At 35.0% G+C, this 13,583-nt stretch overlaps 1 pseudogene; it reads left to right on the top strand.

The window, feature by feature from the left end:
• LOC120193204 overlaps positions 1-1,314 on the top strand; it is a 55,886-nt pseudogene extending 54,572 nt beyond the window's left edge.
• The last annotated feature ends 12,269 nt before the right edge of the window (positions 1,315-13,583 follow it).

The raw sequence follows: 13,583 nt of genomic DNA, 5'->3' as shown, positions 1-13,583 counted from the left end.
TATGGAATTTACTTATTACATTCAGGTTTGGCAGTTATAACAGTTAGTTGGTTACGACATGTTTAATGTCTCTGGCGATTGTCTTATGCTGGCATAAAAGTGTTTTTCTAGCTATTGTTTATATTCTTCTTCGGCTCCATTGAAGCACTGTATTCTCAGCTTCTCTTATCAAGTTCCTTGAAGGGGCTTGGGTTCCCATTGCACTTGCTTTAATTTTCAGGCATGATGTATATTTGGCACTACGGCACACTCAAGAATACGAGTTTGATGTTCAGAATAAGGTTTCTATCAACTGGCTCCTTGCTCTAGGTCCGACTCTCGGTATCGTTCGGGTTCAAGGCATTGGGCTTATACATACCGAGCTTGTTTCCGGAATTCCAGCTATTTCTCTCACTTTGTCACCAACCTCTGCATTCCACCAAGTTGTGGTGTTTCTTTGCATTAAATCAGTTCCAGTACCACATGTGAGTCCTGAGGAAAGGTTCCTAGTAGGAAGAGTTGGCCGAAGGAATACTGGCTATATCGATGTATAGCACGTTATAGATATCGAGACATTCACAAAGATGATCTCGAGTTTGAGAAAGATCTTATTTGTAGTATTGCAGAATTTATCAGATCAAAGAGACGTGAATGTGGTATTCCGACAATAGACTCGGAAAATGACGAAAAATTGACAGTTATCGGGACGGCATCATCGAATTTAGGTGTAAGAATGCATGAAGATGGTGATGAGGATTCGTCTGAAATCGTTTGCACTTCGGAGGCAAAGGTGACAAAGTCCCCGGAAAGGCTGAGGAAGAGAGTGAGGTTTGTTGTCCTAGAAAGTCCGCGCATTGAAAACGAGGCGAAGGAAGAACTGCGGGAACTGATGGAAGCAAGGGAGGCAGGAATGGCATTCATACTGGGCCATTCATATGTAAGAGCAAAGAAAGGATCAAGTTTGATGAAGAAATTTGGGATATGATTTCCTAAGAAGAAACTCTAGAGGACCTACTTATGCCTTGAACATTCCTCAAGCATCTACACTAGAGGTTGGGATGGTCTACCTGGTATAAGAATAATTTTATTGTGTACTTATATCGAGATCTGTACTCGACTCGTATTGTTCATTTCGACCTGAAAGTGCATTGGTTGATGGTGCCTCACATGTGGGAGGATACCTTGCAGATTGGGTATGGATATTTACACGTCAGTCTTTGTATTCCATCATTTTTTTCTTCCACTCTTGTTGTATATGATAGAACATAGCTTTCTACTCTAGAGAAGGTAATTTGGTTGCAGATTATAAGAGATCGTAGTTCATAATGTGAGTACTGTAATAGTTCGATTGTTTGATCTTCTGAACCTGTTTTTACTCGAAATTTTTAGTTTTTTCTTCGTTACTCCTCTAACCCTTGTATTCAGTGCGTTAGAATAATCCTCTACATATGAAAAGTAAAATTATGAAAATGGATTTTGTTAAATCTATATTCAAGTCCTTTGTTAATTCTATATTCATATCTGGTATTTATTCTTGATTATACGAGTTTCGCATACCGACATTCAGATATCATTGTATTACTTGAAAAATAATGGTTTTTTTATCCAGTTTCGAAATATGTTTATTCCTTTCTTATGGCATCGTATGTGTTCGATATTCCTTATGACCCTAATACAAACTACATATGCCCCCAAAGTCGAGGTGTTTATTTCACACATTAAAAATCCTAAACTTTATAACTTCCAAAGCACCATGGACGACTGTATGTCAATGCCCTTCCGCCGTTACTTGGCCCTGAAGAATCCTTGATTCCCAGAAGATCGATGACTTCAAAAACTTCATCGAGTCGAAGTCCCTGCCCTCCTTGACCAGGCTTCACAGCGACAGGGTGAAGATGATTCGGAGCTAAAGTACGGGCTTCTAGGGTGAAAACCAGTGCCGTGAAGATCAAGAAAACAAGAAGGGGAACGAAAGAGAGGGTTGATTTGAGTTTCATGGCCATTAATGAAGGAGATGTATACTCAAAGGGTGTAAAGACAAATATATAAGTTAGGTTTGCATGAGAGTGGTTCATATAGGAAAAGGTGAGAAAAGCTTGGTTTGGACTAGAAACAGTGGGAAATGTTTAAGTTCAAACAAGTAGGTAGGAGGAATGTGGTGGAGTTAAGGAAGCAGAAAAAAATTCATTTGGAGAAAGTTTGAATCGTTTGTTAGACTGGAAATTGGGAGGGTCAAAATTTGAACAGTTCTTTTAGTTTGAAATTAAGGTTTTAGGATCATTAAGTGAGACAAACTTGAACGAAGGGGTAGTCTTTGAAAGGTAAATTGGATTAGATAAGCATTAGGTAATCGTATCTCTACACATTCTATATCTTGGGAAATACGTTACGTTTATTTATCATGTGACGGAGTCATATATATTAAGGTGTGTAAATTTAGTTATCAATTTCATCGGATCTGAATTTGGATAATCAAAATTTTAGATAATTAAAATAGTTATGTAAATTTGGATAATAGACAGATATTCAATTTTTTGAATATCTTGAACATACTTTGATATTTTTGATATATAAAAATGATTAATAATTTTAAAAATTTTTAAGATTATATTTGATTCAGTTATTCGAATATAAAACACTTTTTTCTATAGTTAAAAACTTCTTTTTACTCATTATTTTCTTGAAAATTGAGTCATATACTGAAAATAATTTTGAAACAAATTTTTCTAAAGGTTTCAAACTTTAATTGAGTAAAAATTATTTTTAAGCATAGTAGTATCGATACTGCAAGAACAATATCTATAGTATTCATGTGGTATCAATGAGCATCGATGCTGAAGGTTTAAAATTTGTAGTAGTATTGTCATAATCGACTCTTGGTGGGTCTGATTAGACTTTTTTGAAAAGATTTTAAAAAAGATGGGAGTCACCACCTATCATTTTTAAGGTGAGATTGAAACACCTAAAATCATGTAATTTTAATAAAATTTATTTTATCAAATATCAAATTTTGTTCTGTGAGATCAAAATTGGGTTCAGCAGTCAGTTACGGAAGGGGAAAGATTAACACATTCACAACACCAAAAAACAAAATGGTACTTAGTCGATTACCACTATGTATGCAAATTTTAAAAGGATATGATTTACCAAGACCATAACGACCACCCTACGCACAAATGGAAGCTTTGTTATCAATCTTAAAAATTAATATTGCCTTAATAATTAAAAAAAACATGATGAAGGGTTTTGAAGGGTGTCGATTTATTTCGAGAATCAATAGTGGTCATCCCCAAGCAAAGGCGAAAGACACTCGGTTAATTCTCTAATAAATAAACATTGCCTTATTTTAAAATCAAAATGCAATCAAAAATTTCATTATTGCACCTAATTATACCAACTAGATTAATTAAGGATTCTCTTTAATTAAAATGTCAAATTATGAAATTTAAAGAACCTGAATAATTAAACTAAAACGTGGGCTCTAATATTAATCCTAACCAATTGTAATAAATTATTGCATCAAATAGTTGAAATGGAACCTCAGGCATAAAGATGAGGACCGAATTGAATAACCTAAATTAAGGGAATGAAGTGAAATTAAATTAAAAATGGAGGTTCTAATATTAATCCTAATCAATTTTAACAAATTATGAAAATAATAGTTGAAATGGAACTCGGGCATAAAAGAGAGGACCAAATCGAATATTCACATAAATTAAAAAGTTTAGGATCAAATTAAGGAGAAACTAAATTTATGGATCAAAACTAAATATCAAACCAAATTAGTGATTAAATTATAAGAAATCTAATTCTAAGGATTTAATCTAAGGCCAAAGTTCTAGGACTAGATTGAAAGAAAGTGAAAACTAAATTATGAACAAATTAAACATAGAGTGACTAAATTGAAATAAATTAAAAAATAGATTTGAACTTAAAATGCATGAAAAAGGACCGACATGCAAAAAGGAAAGAAAGAAAGGATGTAAAGCATAAATTAAGAACAAGCAGAAAATTACATAAAACTGGAAATTAAAGGATGGAATGTAAATTTTGGAAATTAAAGTTAGTAATTTAAAGTTCAGAAAATTAAAGGGTTGAAATATAAAATGTCAGAAAAAATGAAGTTAGGATTAATATTATAACTTTTAACTCGGACCGTAATGTTGATCGTACTTAGGAGCAGGTGACCACTAGGTCATACAAGTAGTTCTAATGTAAAAAAATAAAGTTAGTGGTTAATATTTAAAGTTAGAAAACTAAGTAGATAGAATAATAAAATAAAATCCAGATCACAATAATTTGAATAGTATCTCGGATCGAATCACCACAAGATCGAATCAAACATTAAATTGCAATAAATAAATCAATCATCCAGTGATTAAAATGAAAATTAACAGAATTATAACATCAAATTCGAGAATAAAAAAGGAGACAATCATGACCATTCTGTACAAAACACGCCAAAGTTATAAGGACGAGCGATTAAAGTTAAAACTATGCTATATATTACACTTATCCTATCTTTTTAGAAAACTCCCAAGGCTCTAATCTCCTCTCTCGACCGAGAGCTCCAAGGAGCTACCAATGCGTCTTGCCCACCGGCCACCGTACATCGGTAGAAAAAAACTCCGACCGCTAACGAAATTGACCAAGGAAGACCAAACGACGCCCTCATACGGCCTAAAACAGTTTCTCTACTCCTCTAGCCTCCTCCTCCTATTTGACGGAACCCTTAGAAGCTTAAGAATCACTATACATCGGTTGCGTTCGAAACCCCGACCACCACATACGATGATTGGACCACCTAAGATATGAACCAAGGCCTAAACAAAACCCCCCACTATCACACGTGTTAAAGAAAATTGCACTGTTTATTACTTTCAAAAGGTAAAAAATGTAGTACAAAGCCTCCAATAAATAGGCATGAGGTCACACCTCTGCCATGCTCAATATCACACCACACGCAACCCTACATTTAAATATCACCCCACAGCTGTCATCACCTGGGACCCACCATTCAACAATCTCACAAACCTTACCATTACACGCATCCGCTCACAGGGTGTCTACCGTACGTCATAATTAATACACCGTTAAAGAAATACGTTATTAAAAATATTAATATTTTTTAAATTTTTTTTTATAAAATTTTACTTAAAATTTTATTTTTTTAATTAAAAATGTTAATTTTAGACGTTTTTTAAAATATTATTTTTTATATCGGTTTTTTATCATAAATTAAATAGTACTTTATCAAAATATTAAAAAAATATTAATATTTTTGGTGTCGCATTCTTTTAACCGTATATTAAGCTACTGTACAACAGAACTACCCTACTCACGTGAATAAATTTTATTTTAACATTCACCCTACTTTGATCAAATTCAAAATAAAACACCTGTTGTAAAAAAATGAAACACATGTAACAACATTCACTCGGTCATGAAACATAGGAAAATAAGACTTAGAAAGGGGTTTAGTAAACCCATCCTCAAGTTGAAAACGACCAGGCACATAGTTTATACAAATCGTGCTATTGGTAAAATGTTCGCGAACAAAATGTACATCCAACTCAACATATTTAAATTGAGCGTGAAAAACTGGATTAACGTTCATAGCAACTATATTTGTACTATCACTCCAAACAAATGGAGTTGTCGACACCTGCACACCCATATCACCAAGAAATGCTTATAACCATACAAGCTCAGGCACAACATCAACAATATTACGATATTCAGCCTCTATCGTGGAACGTGAGACGTTGTTTCTTTGAACACAAATTGTCACATAAATACACATAATATACAGACAATGAACGACGATCATCAGAATTACTCGCCCAATCAACTTTCAAAAAAACACGTAAAGCATGCTAACTCCCAGACGCACGAAAAAACAACCCATAATCTATTGTACTATTCAAGTAGCGTAAAATACGTTTGACTGCCAACTAATGTAAATCACATGGTTGATGCATCTACTAAACAACACACCCAACACTAAAAGAGATGTCTAGTTGAGTGTGACTAAGATACAATACACCAACTACACTGCGATACACTTGAGGATCATCAAGTGGACGACCACCATCTCGAGTCAACTTTTGGGAAAAGACAACATTGTTGTTGGAGTCGAACAAGCATCACTCATTCTTGTACGTTCTAATAACTCACGAATATACTTTCGTTCGATCAACCTCAAGATCAAGAAAGAAGCTCAATTCACTAAGATCTTTTAAATAGAATTCTTTGCCAAGCATACTGACAACTTCTTCAATCAACGTATCACAACTTCCCGTAATAACAATATCATCAACATAAACAAGAACATAAACACACCGAGAGACATCACGCTTAATAAACAAAGATACATCATCTTGAGTACCGACAAAGCCAATGTTAAATAAAAAATTACGAAGTGTGGCATACCAATTCTGAGGAGTTTGTTTCAAGCCATAGAGTCTTTTGCAACTTGCAAACAAGATGTTCGCCACCTCTAGAATCTTACTCAAAACTAGGCAATTGTACCATGAAAACATCTTTCACCAATTCTCCATTAAGGAACGCATTATTCACATCCACTTGTCGCAGCTTCCATCCACTATGCACTGCCAACAAAAGAACCACATTCATTGTGAAAAATTTAACAACTAGACTAAATGTATCCCGATAGTCATGACTTGAAATTTGAGAAAATCCTTTCGCAACAAGTATCGTCTTATAGCGTGCTACTGAACCATCTGGATTACGTTTGATATGAAAAAGCCGCTTACAACCAATTGCAGTTCAATTCTCAGGTAACGAAACAAGCTGCCCAATGTTAATGTTTATGAGCATGGTTTTTAGAACCGGATCGGTCAGCGAACCAGCCGTGCTATCGGTTCACTGGTTCAATCGGTCGAACCGGTCAGACCGGTCGGAAGAACTGGACGAAGTCATAATTAATTAATTATTTAAAAAATTAAATAAAAATACCAAAAACATTAATAAAAAACAGTTTATATCACGAGTCATATCAAAGCAAGTCATAACATATAAGTTAAAAATCATAAATCAAGTGAAACAAAATGATTCAAATCAACTACAACATAATATTTAAGGGGCTAAAAATCATAACAAACGATGTCGTTTGGTTTAATTTTTTTTAAAAAAAATCCCACATGGCTAAAAAACAAGAAGAGCATCACAAAAGTCTAAAGAGTAAAAATATGAAAACAAAACAATCCCACATGGTTAAGAAACATAAAACAGCATCCCAACTGACTTCTATAAATAATAAAGGTAATTTGACATTCAAAATCATGGAGCCTTTTGGTGAGCACAGAGCGAACTATTCTTTCGCTTCAATAGAAACGAATTTCAGGATTCAATCGAGTTTCTAATTTTTTTTTGAGTTCGAGCCTTTTTGAGTTCAAGTTTCAATATTATATTTCGAGTTTGAGTTGAACTTGATAATTTTTAGCTCGTGAGTTTTGAGTCGAGCTGAGTTTACTTTAAAGTTTTCAAGTTTGAGTCGAGCTCAGCAATACGAGTTCTACTCAGCTCGTTTAACAAACGACGTCGTTTAATTTAATTTTTTTTAGAAGAAAAAATAGAATACCGGTTTTCAACCGGTTCACGGTCCGGTCCGGTTCAAAAGATTCACAGTCGATTCAGCGGTTCCTTCCGGTTCACTAATAGCGGTTTAACCGATGTAGAATGAATCAGACCAGACAGCGGTTCCCGGTTGAACCGGCCGGTCCGTTCCGGTTTTCAAAACACTGTTTATGAGAGCCTCATATTCCTCGATAACCGCGGCCTTCCATTTTGGAGAAGCCAGCGCCTGTTTAATTGTTACAGGCTCGACATCCTCTACTTCCATCGCATGAAACACACAAGGCTTAAAAGTTCCAATCTTGCTACAAGTGATCATGGGATGACTATTTGCCACTACTGAAGACCGATTCAAATTATCAACAAAACCTTGAACATTTTCCAGATTAATATCTGACACTTAATTGGGTATAACATATAATCTAAATTATCACTTGTTGCCGAACAGAATCACCGTCAAGGACGGGAGCAGGTGTTGAAACAACTGGCAGACAACTCGGGCCAGCATTATCATTTTGTGGAATATGCTCCACACCCACGTCATCATCACAAGATTGTTGAGCAGGTGTTGAAACAAGTGGCAGACAGTCCCTACTGCTAACGATTTTCACCAAAATTGGAATCACAAACCAAAGATGGAAGTGCCACATCACCAGCCAGGGCAACCAAGTCGTGACCACCTTCAGTTATATGCACAGGACACGTAGATTCTACACAAGTGTTAATCACCCGGCTGCCCCTGCTCTTCCCCAGACAAATACCGAAGCAGCTCAATAGCCCCAGGAACTACAACCATATCCGAGTCCGAGAGGGACATCGAACCAGAATTAGAACTGGACACACCACCACAAACAAAAGGAAAAAACTAACTCATCAAACACCACATGACGAGATAAATACACCCGACCATCCTTTGCCAAACAAAAATAGCCTTTATGTTGCGAACTATACCCAAGAAATGTACACGGCTCTGAACGAAATTGAAACTTCTTGGGTATGAAAAGGTCGCAAGGGACACAATGACACTCAAAAACACGTAAATGATCATACTTTGGTAACTCAACAAACAACTTTTCAAAAGGTGTGAGACCATGAAGAACTTGCGTAGGAAAGCGATTTATCAAATGAAGTGCCGTAACTACGGCATAGTACCAAAATTTCAACGGCATTGAAGCTTGAGCTAACAAAGTGAGTCATATCAATAACATGCCGATGTTTCCTTTCGACAACACCATTTTGTTGTGACGTATGCGGATAAGCAACATGATGAAGCACATTACTATCTTGAAGAATTTTTGACAACGAACGAAATTCACCACCCCAATCACTTTGCACGATTTTAATAGACGCATCGAATTAAACATACACCATCCTTTGAAAGCAAAGAAAAGCATTCAATGCCTTGAGACTTATCATGAAGCAAATAAATCAAAGTGTGTCGTGAGTAAGCATCCACAAATGAAACATAATACTTAAATCCATTGGAGGACACATGAAGAAGTCTCCAAAGATCCGTAAAAATTAATTGAAACGGAAAAGTATATTGAGAGTGTGAGTCACCAAAAGGCAAATGATGGTTCTTTCCCATTTTACAAGCAACACAAACATTTTTATTCTCATTCCAAATAACAACATTACACATCTTTCTTACTTTCATCAACACATCTCTAGAAGGATGTCATAAACGTCAATGCAACACATTCTAGTCGATGTTAGAAGCACTAGCAACATTAGTCTCAATCTTGCCACAAACAAACTGGTGTCAAACATATATAAACCATCATCTTCAAGTCCTTCAAGTAAAATAGCCCCAGAATCCTCCCCACGTACAACACACGTCCGAGCATGAAACTCCTAAAAAACATCATTATCTCTAGTAATCTTAGACACCGAAAGGAGATTCTTAATAATATTCAGAACATGTAATAAAGAATTTAATCGTAAAGCACGGGAAGAAGTAGCAAAAGTGGAAACACCAACACGATTAATAGATAATGCATTACTATCACCGACTACGAGCTTACCCGCACCATGAAATTCAGCACTATCATCCACCCAACATAGCATCCGCCGTAATATGATGTGTGGCCCCAGAATCGACACACCATGACGAGGCACCCTTATCAACCTTGCGAGCCATAGCAGCAGAGACTTCACCACATGAACAACTCGAATCACGCGCTGAAGAATGATATTTGCAAAAACTCACCGACGGGGACTGCTTGAAGCACCCGATGAAACTCCAGCAGCACCAACGCCCATAAACGATCTATCAATCCCCTCAATTGCTTCGCCCTTCCCCGACGACGATGGCTCCGATGAGAAGCTAAGATGACTCTGGTAAATAATAAACCCCCTCCTTTTATTTTGTTTTCTTCGAATAGCAACGCATGAACACAAAAACGAGACTGAAAAATGGCGAGAAAAGATAAGGTACCTCTATTTAATTTTTTTGATTGCGTGAATGTTTTTCTTTTAAAAAGGGAAAGATCCCCTTACATGATTTTTTGGGGGTTTTATATGAACCCTGTTTTACAAAAAAAGAAGAAGACTGAAATTACATTTTTTTTCATTTTTTTTTCTTCAAACGTGACGTGCTGATGGAGAAGCTCGGTGTTGTCGGGCAAGGAACGTTTGAGGTCACTGATACACGAGGGGCTTCGGTTGGATGCTGACAATGCATTCGGATGGCACTGTGGTCGCTAGAAACTGTCGTGGTTGCACGAGTGGAAGGACCAGTTGTTGGTGCCACTGTCTGGGACTCCCTTACGTAGCCATGGAAGGCAACGATGGTTGCTTAGAGAACCCTTACTAGGGGTTTTACTATCTTAAGAAAATTGGGCTTGATAACAAAGGGGCCTGGGTATTGTAGGGTCATTGGTTTTGATTTTGTAAACTGGGTAGGCAGACTTGTTAAGAATTGGATAGGAGTTTTTAGTGTATATAGGTCAAACGGGTAGTGGGTTTTGTTAGGATTCAATTGGGTTTATTTATTGTGTAATGGGTAAATGGGTATTGTATGGATTTATAACTGGACTTGCATTGGATTGTTTAGATATTTATTTTATGATCAGCTTCAGTTTGGTTTTTTCCCCCTCTGTGTTGTGCTAACCAAATGTCCTACGACTGTCTGGGTACCAACTCAAATCTTATAAACCCTTCAATCCAAGCAAAGCGACTCCACACATACGAAATTGAAATTGAAATTTTAGTAACCCTTTGGTCCATTAAGAGCTCTTTGATCCATTCTCCTCACATATAATTCAAATTATTTTGATACGAAACTCAATATGGAACGTTTGCCCGTGATTCGAACTAATTCAAAACCCACATACAACAACTTCAGATTGATTCTCCATTGTCTTCAATTCGGTTTGATTTACCCAAATAAAATTATGGTATTATAGATGCCCCTCTTTGCTTGTTGTTGTGAAATGAAAAATAGCAAAGTCAAAAATAACCTAATTTTATTTGGTTGACTGTGACTCCATTATTTGTGCCGAAAATCTTTCTTCGATCTTCTATTGAGTTGTCCTTCCATCTTTCGATCGAATGATTTGTCCCATCTGCGTCTGAAAATCTTTTCGATTGGTTTACCCAAATTTCAAAATGATGGACCTGCCAATGACACAATTTTCATTGATCAGCACGTATTAAGATTTATTTCTGTTATTTTATTTATCTAGTTTCGTTTTTTCTTATTTTTTTCCTTTTTCATCTATTTTCCTTTTTTAATTCTTTTCCATTTTTCTTTTTTTTTTTCAACTAAAATTTAATCTCAGATGATTGACTCCATTTTGGAAAGAGTAGACGAGTTCTCCTATATAAGCTCCCTATTCTCTCATAAAGGTCATGTTGAGGTTGAACAATCTCTCCTATATAAACTTCTTCTTCATTTGATTGTGCTGATTCACCTCCTTCTATGATTGAATCTAGCAAAAGGTCGATGTTGATCCATCTCCTTATGGGATTAAATCGAGCAAAAGGGAAATCCTGATCCAACTCCTTATGAGATAGAATTTAGCAAAAGGGTGATGCTAATCCAACTTTTTATGTGATGAAATCGAGCAAAAGGGTGATGTTGATTTAACTCTTTATGATATAGAATCTAGCAAAAGGGTGATGCTGATCTAACTTTTTATGTGATGGAATCAAGTAAAAGAGTGATGCTGATCCGACTCCTCATGTGGTAGAATTGAGTTTGTAGAAAGTTATCAAATGTCAATGAAAATTGTATTTAAAATACCTGAAGGTAATGACCTGCAGATCTTGGATTCTTTGTTGAGATCCATTTCTTTCAAAAATGAAAATATGAATTAATTCTTTGCTAAAATATTCTTCTTCAACATGGAATTGTGAATTGAAATCATTCCCAACTTCCTAAATCTTCTCAGACGATGTCTACTGCCTGGGAAATTATTGCTTCCTTTCTTTGATGAGGCTTCATTTTTGTTCCACCAGTACTACATCTATAATTTGTGTTCAACTTTTCCTTTAAAAATGCCAATTATAATTATTAACATCTTGCATGTGAGTCTTATATATGACCCAAAAGACTTAATCACTAAAACACCCCTACCTGTATTCGTCCTCGAACACGAGTCAGAGATGTCACATAAACTTATCAAGGCAATCCTTATTCGAAAATTAGTAAAATTTTGTTTCTAAAACTTGATCATTTAAAATAAAAGAAGCCACAATTAATTCAATCACATAAAATCGAATATCATATTTTAATATTCAAATCATCAATTCAATTTTAGGCAGCAAATGGCATTTCAATACTAATTTATATAATCAATGAAACTGCCTAAAAACTGCTTAAATAAAAATTTATCTCGATAGCAATTAAAATATAGTTTTCTAAAATACTAACCAATAAACCATTATTATAACTAGTAAAATACATATTATCCATTAAGCTAGCATTATATAATACTACAAACCAGTTTTCAAAAAGTTTATATCAGAATGTCATGACCACATAATATACATGCTAACTAGAAATATCAAAAACATTAAGAGATGTCATACTGATGCTGGTAGGCAATCCTCACTAAGTGATGCCACACTAAGCTATTTACTTCACTCAATTTCCTTTACCTAAGCGTTTATACACTTAGTGAGACATTTTTCATACATAAAGTAAAACATATTAATATATAAATACCATATAACCATTATACGATAAATATCATATAGTATTTTAACATATAAAATGAACTTATTAAAGTCATTCCCTTATCATATATCCTGTAAACAATAGTTCACATATAAATCACATATAAAGAAATCATGACATTTATTAAAATATTTACTTTCAATTGAATCGATCTAACCTGCACCTTTCAATTATATATAAATCATAGCCCAATGTATACAAATGAGAATGCAAGGTACGTGAGTTAGACGAGTATACATAATATATAGTTTTACTGCTACATAGAACGTATAGGTACAATAGAACACAACACTGTACCAATAATAAGGAATATCATAATGTCAAACATTATGAATTCCAAAATGCACATATAGTGCCACGTAGAATGTACAAGTATGTACCAATACAATAATCACTCCACCTCATGCCATGCCAATTGTACCAATGACTTTCATTGCACATACAATGAGCCTTTTATAAAAATCATATCAACATGTATAAAGATATCATATCGATAGTTATATCAACATATCATATAATAGTGCATTGGGCAGTTCATACCCAAAATTATCCAAAACCATTTAGCAAAATTATGAAAATTTATCATAATACGGTTCAAATCCTTTTCATTTCTAAAACATTTTAGGATGACTCATCGTAAGTCTTCCTCATATCATACATATAATAAGATAAGTAGAGTAATGCACTCACTTGGTATGCCTCACTAGGAAACTTTTCTTAACGACATAAGCTTTACTCTTGTACTTTTTCCTTAGTTTTTAATCTTGCTTGTATCTCGATTTCGATCATGTTCATGTACATTTATAAAACATATACATTTCAAAGT

This window comes from Hibiscus syriacus, unplaced genomic scaffold, assembly GCF_006381635.1.
Source record: "Hibiscus syriacus cultivar Baekdansim isolate YM2019G1 unplaced genomic scaffold, ASM638163v2 tig00116989_pilon, whole genome shotgun sequence".
NCBI lineage: Eukaryota > Viridiplantae > Streptophyta > Magnoliopsida > Malvales > Malvaceae > Hibiscus > Hibiscus syriacus.
Note: the sequence above shows the minus strand (reverse complement) of the source record. Positions and strands in the feature narration are given on the sequence as shown.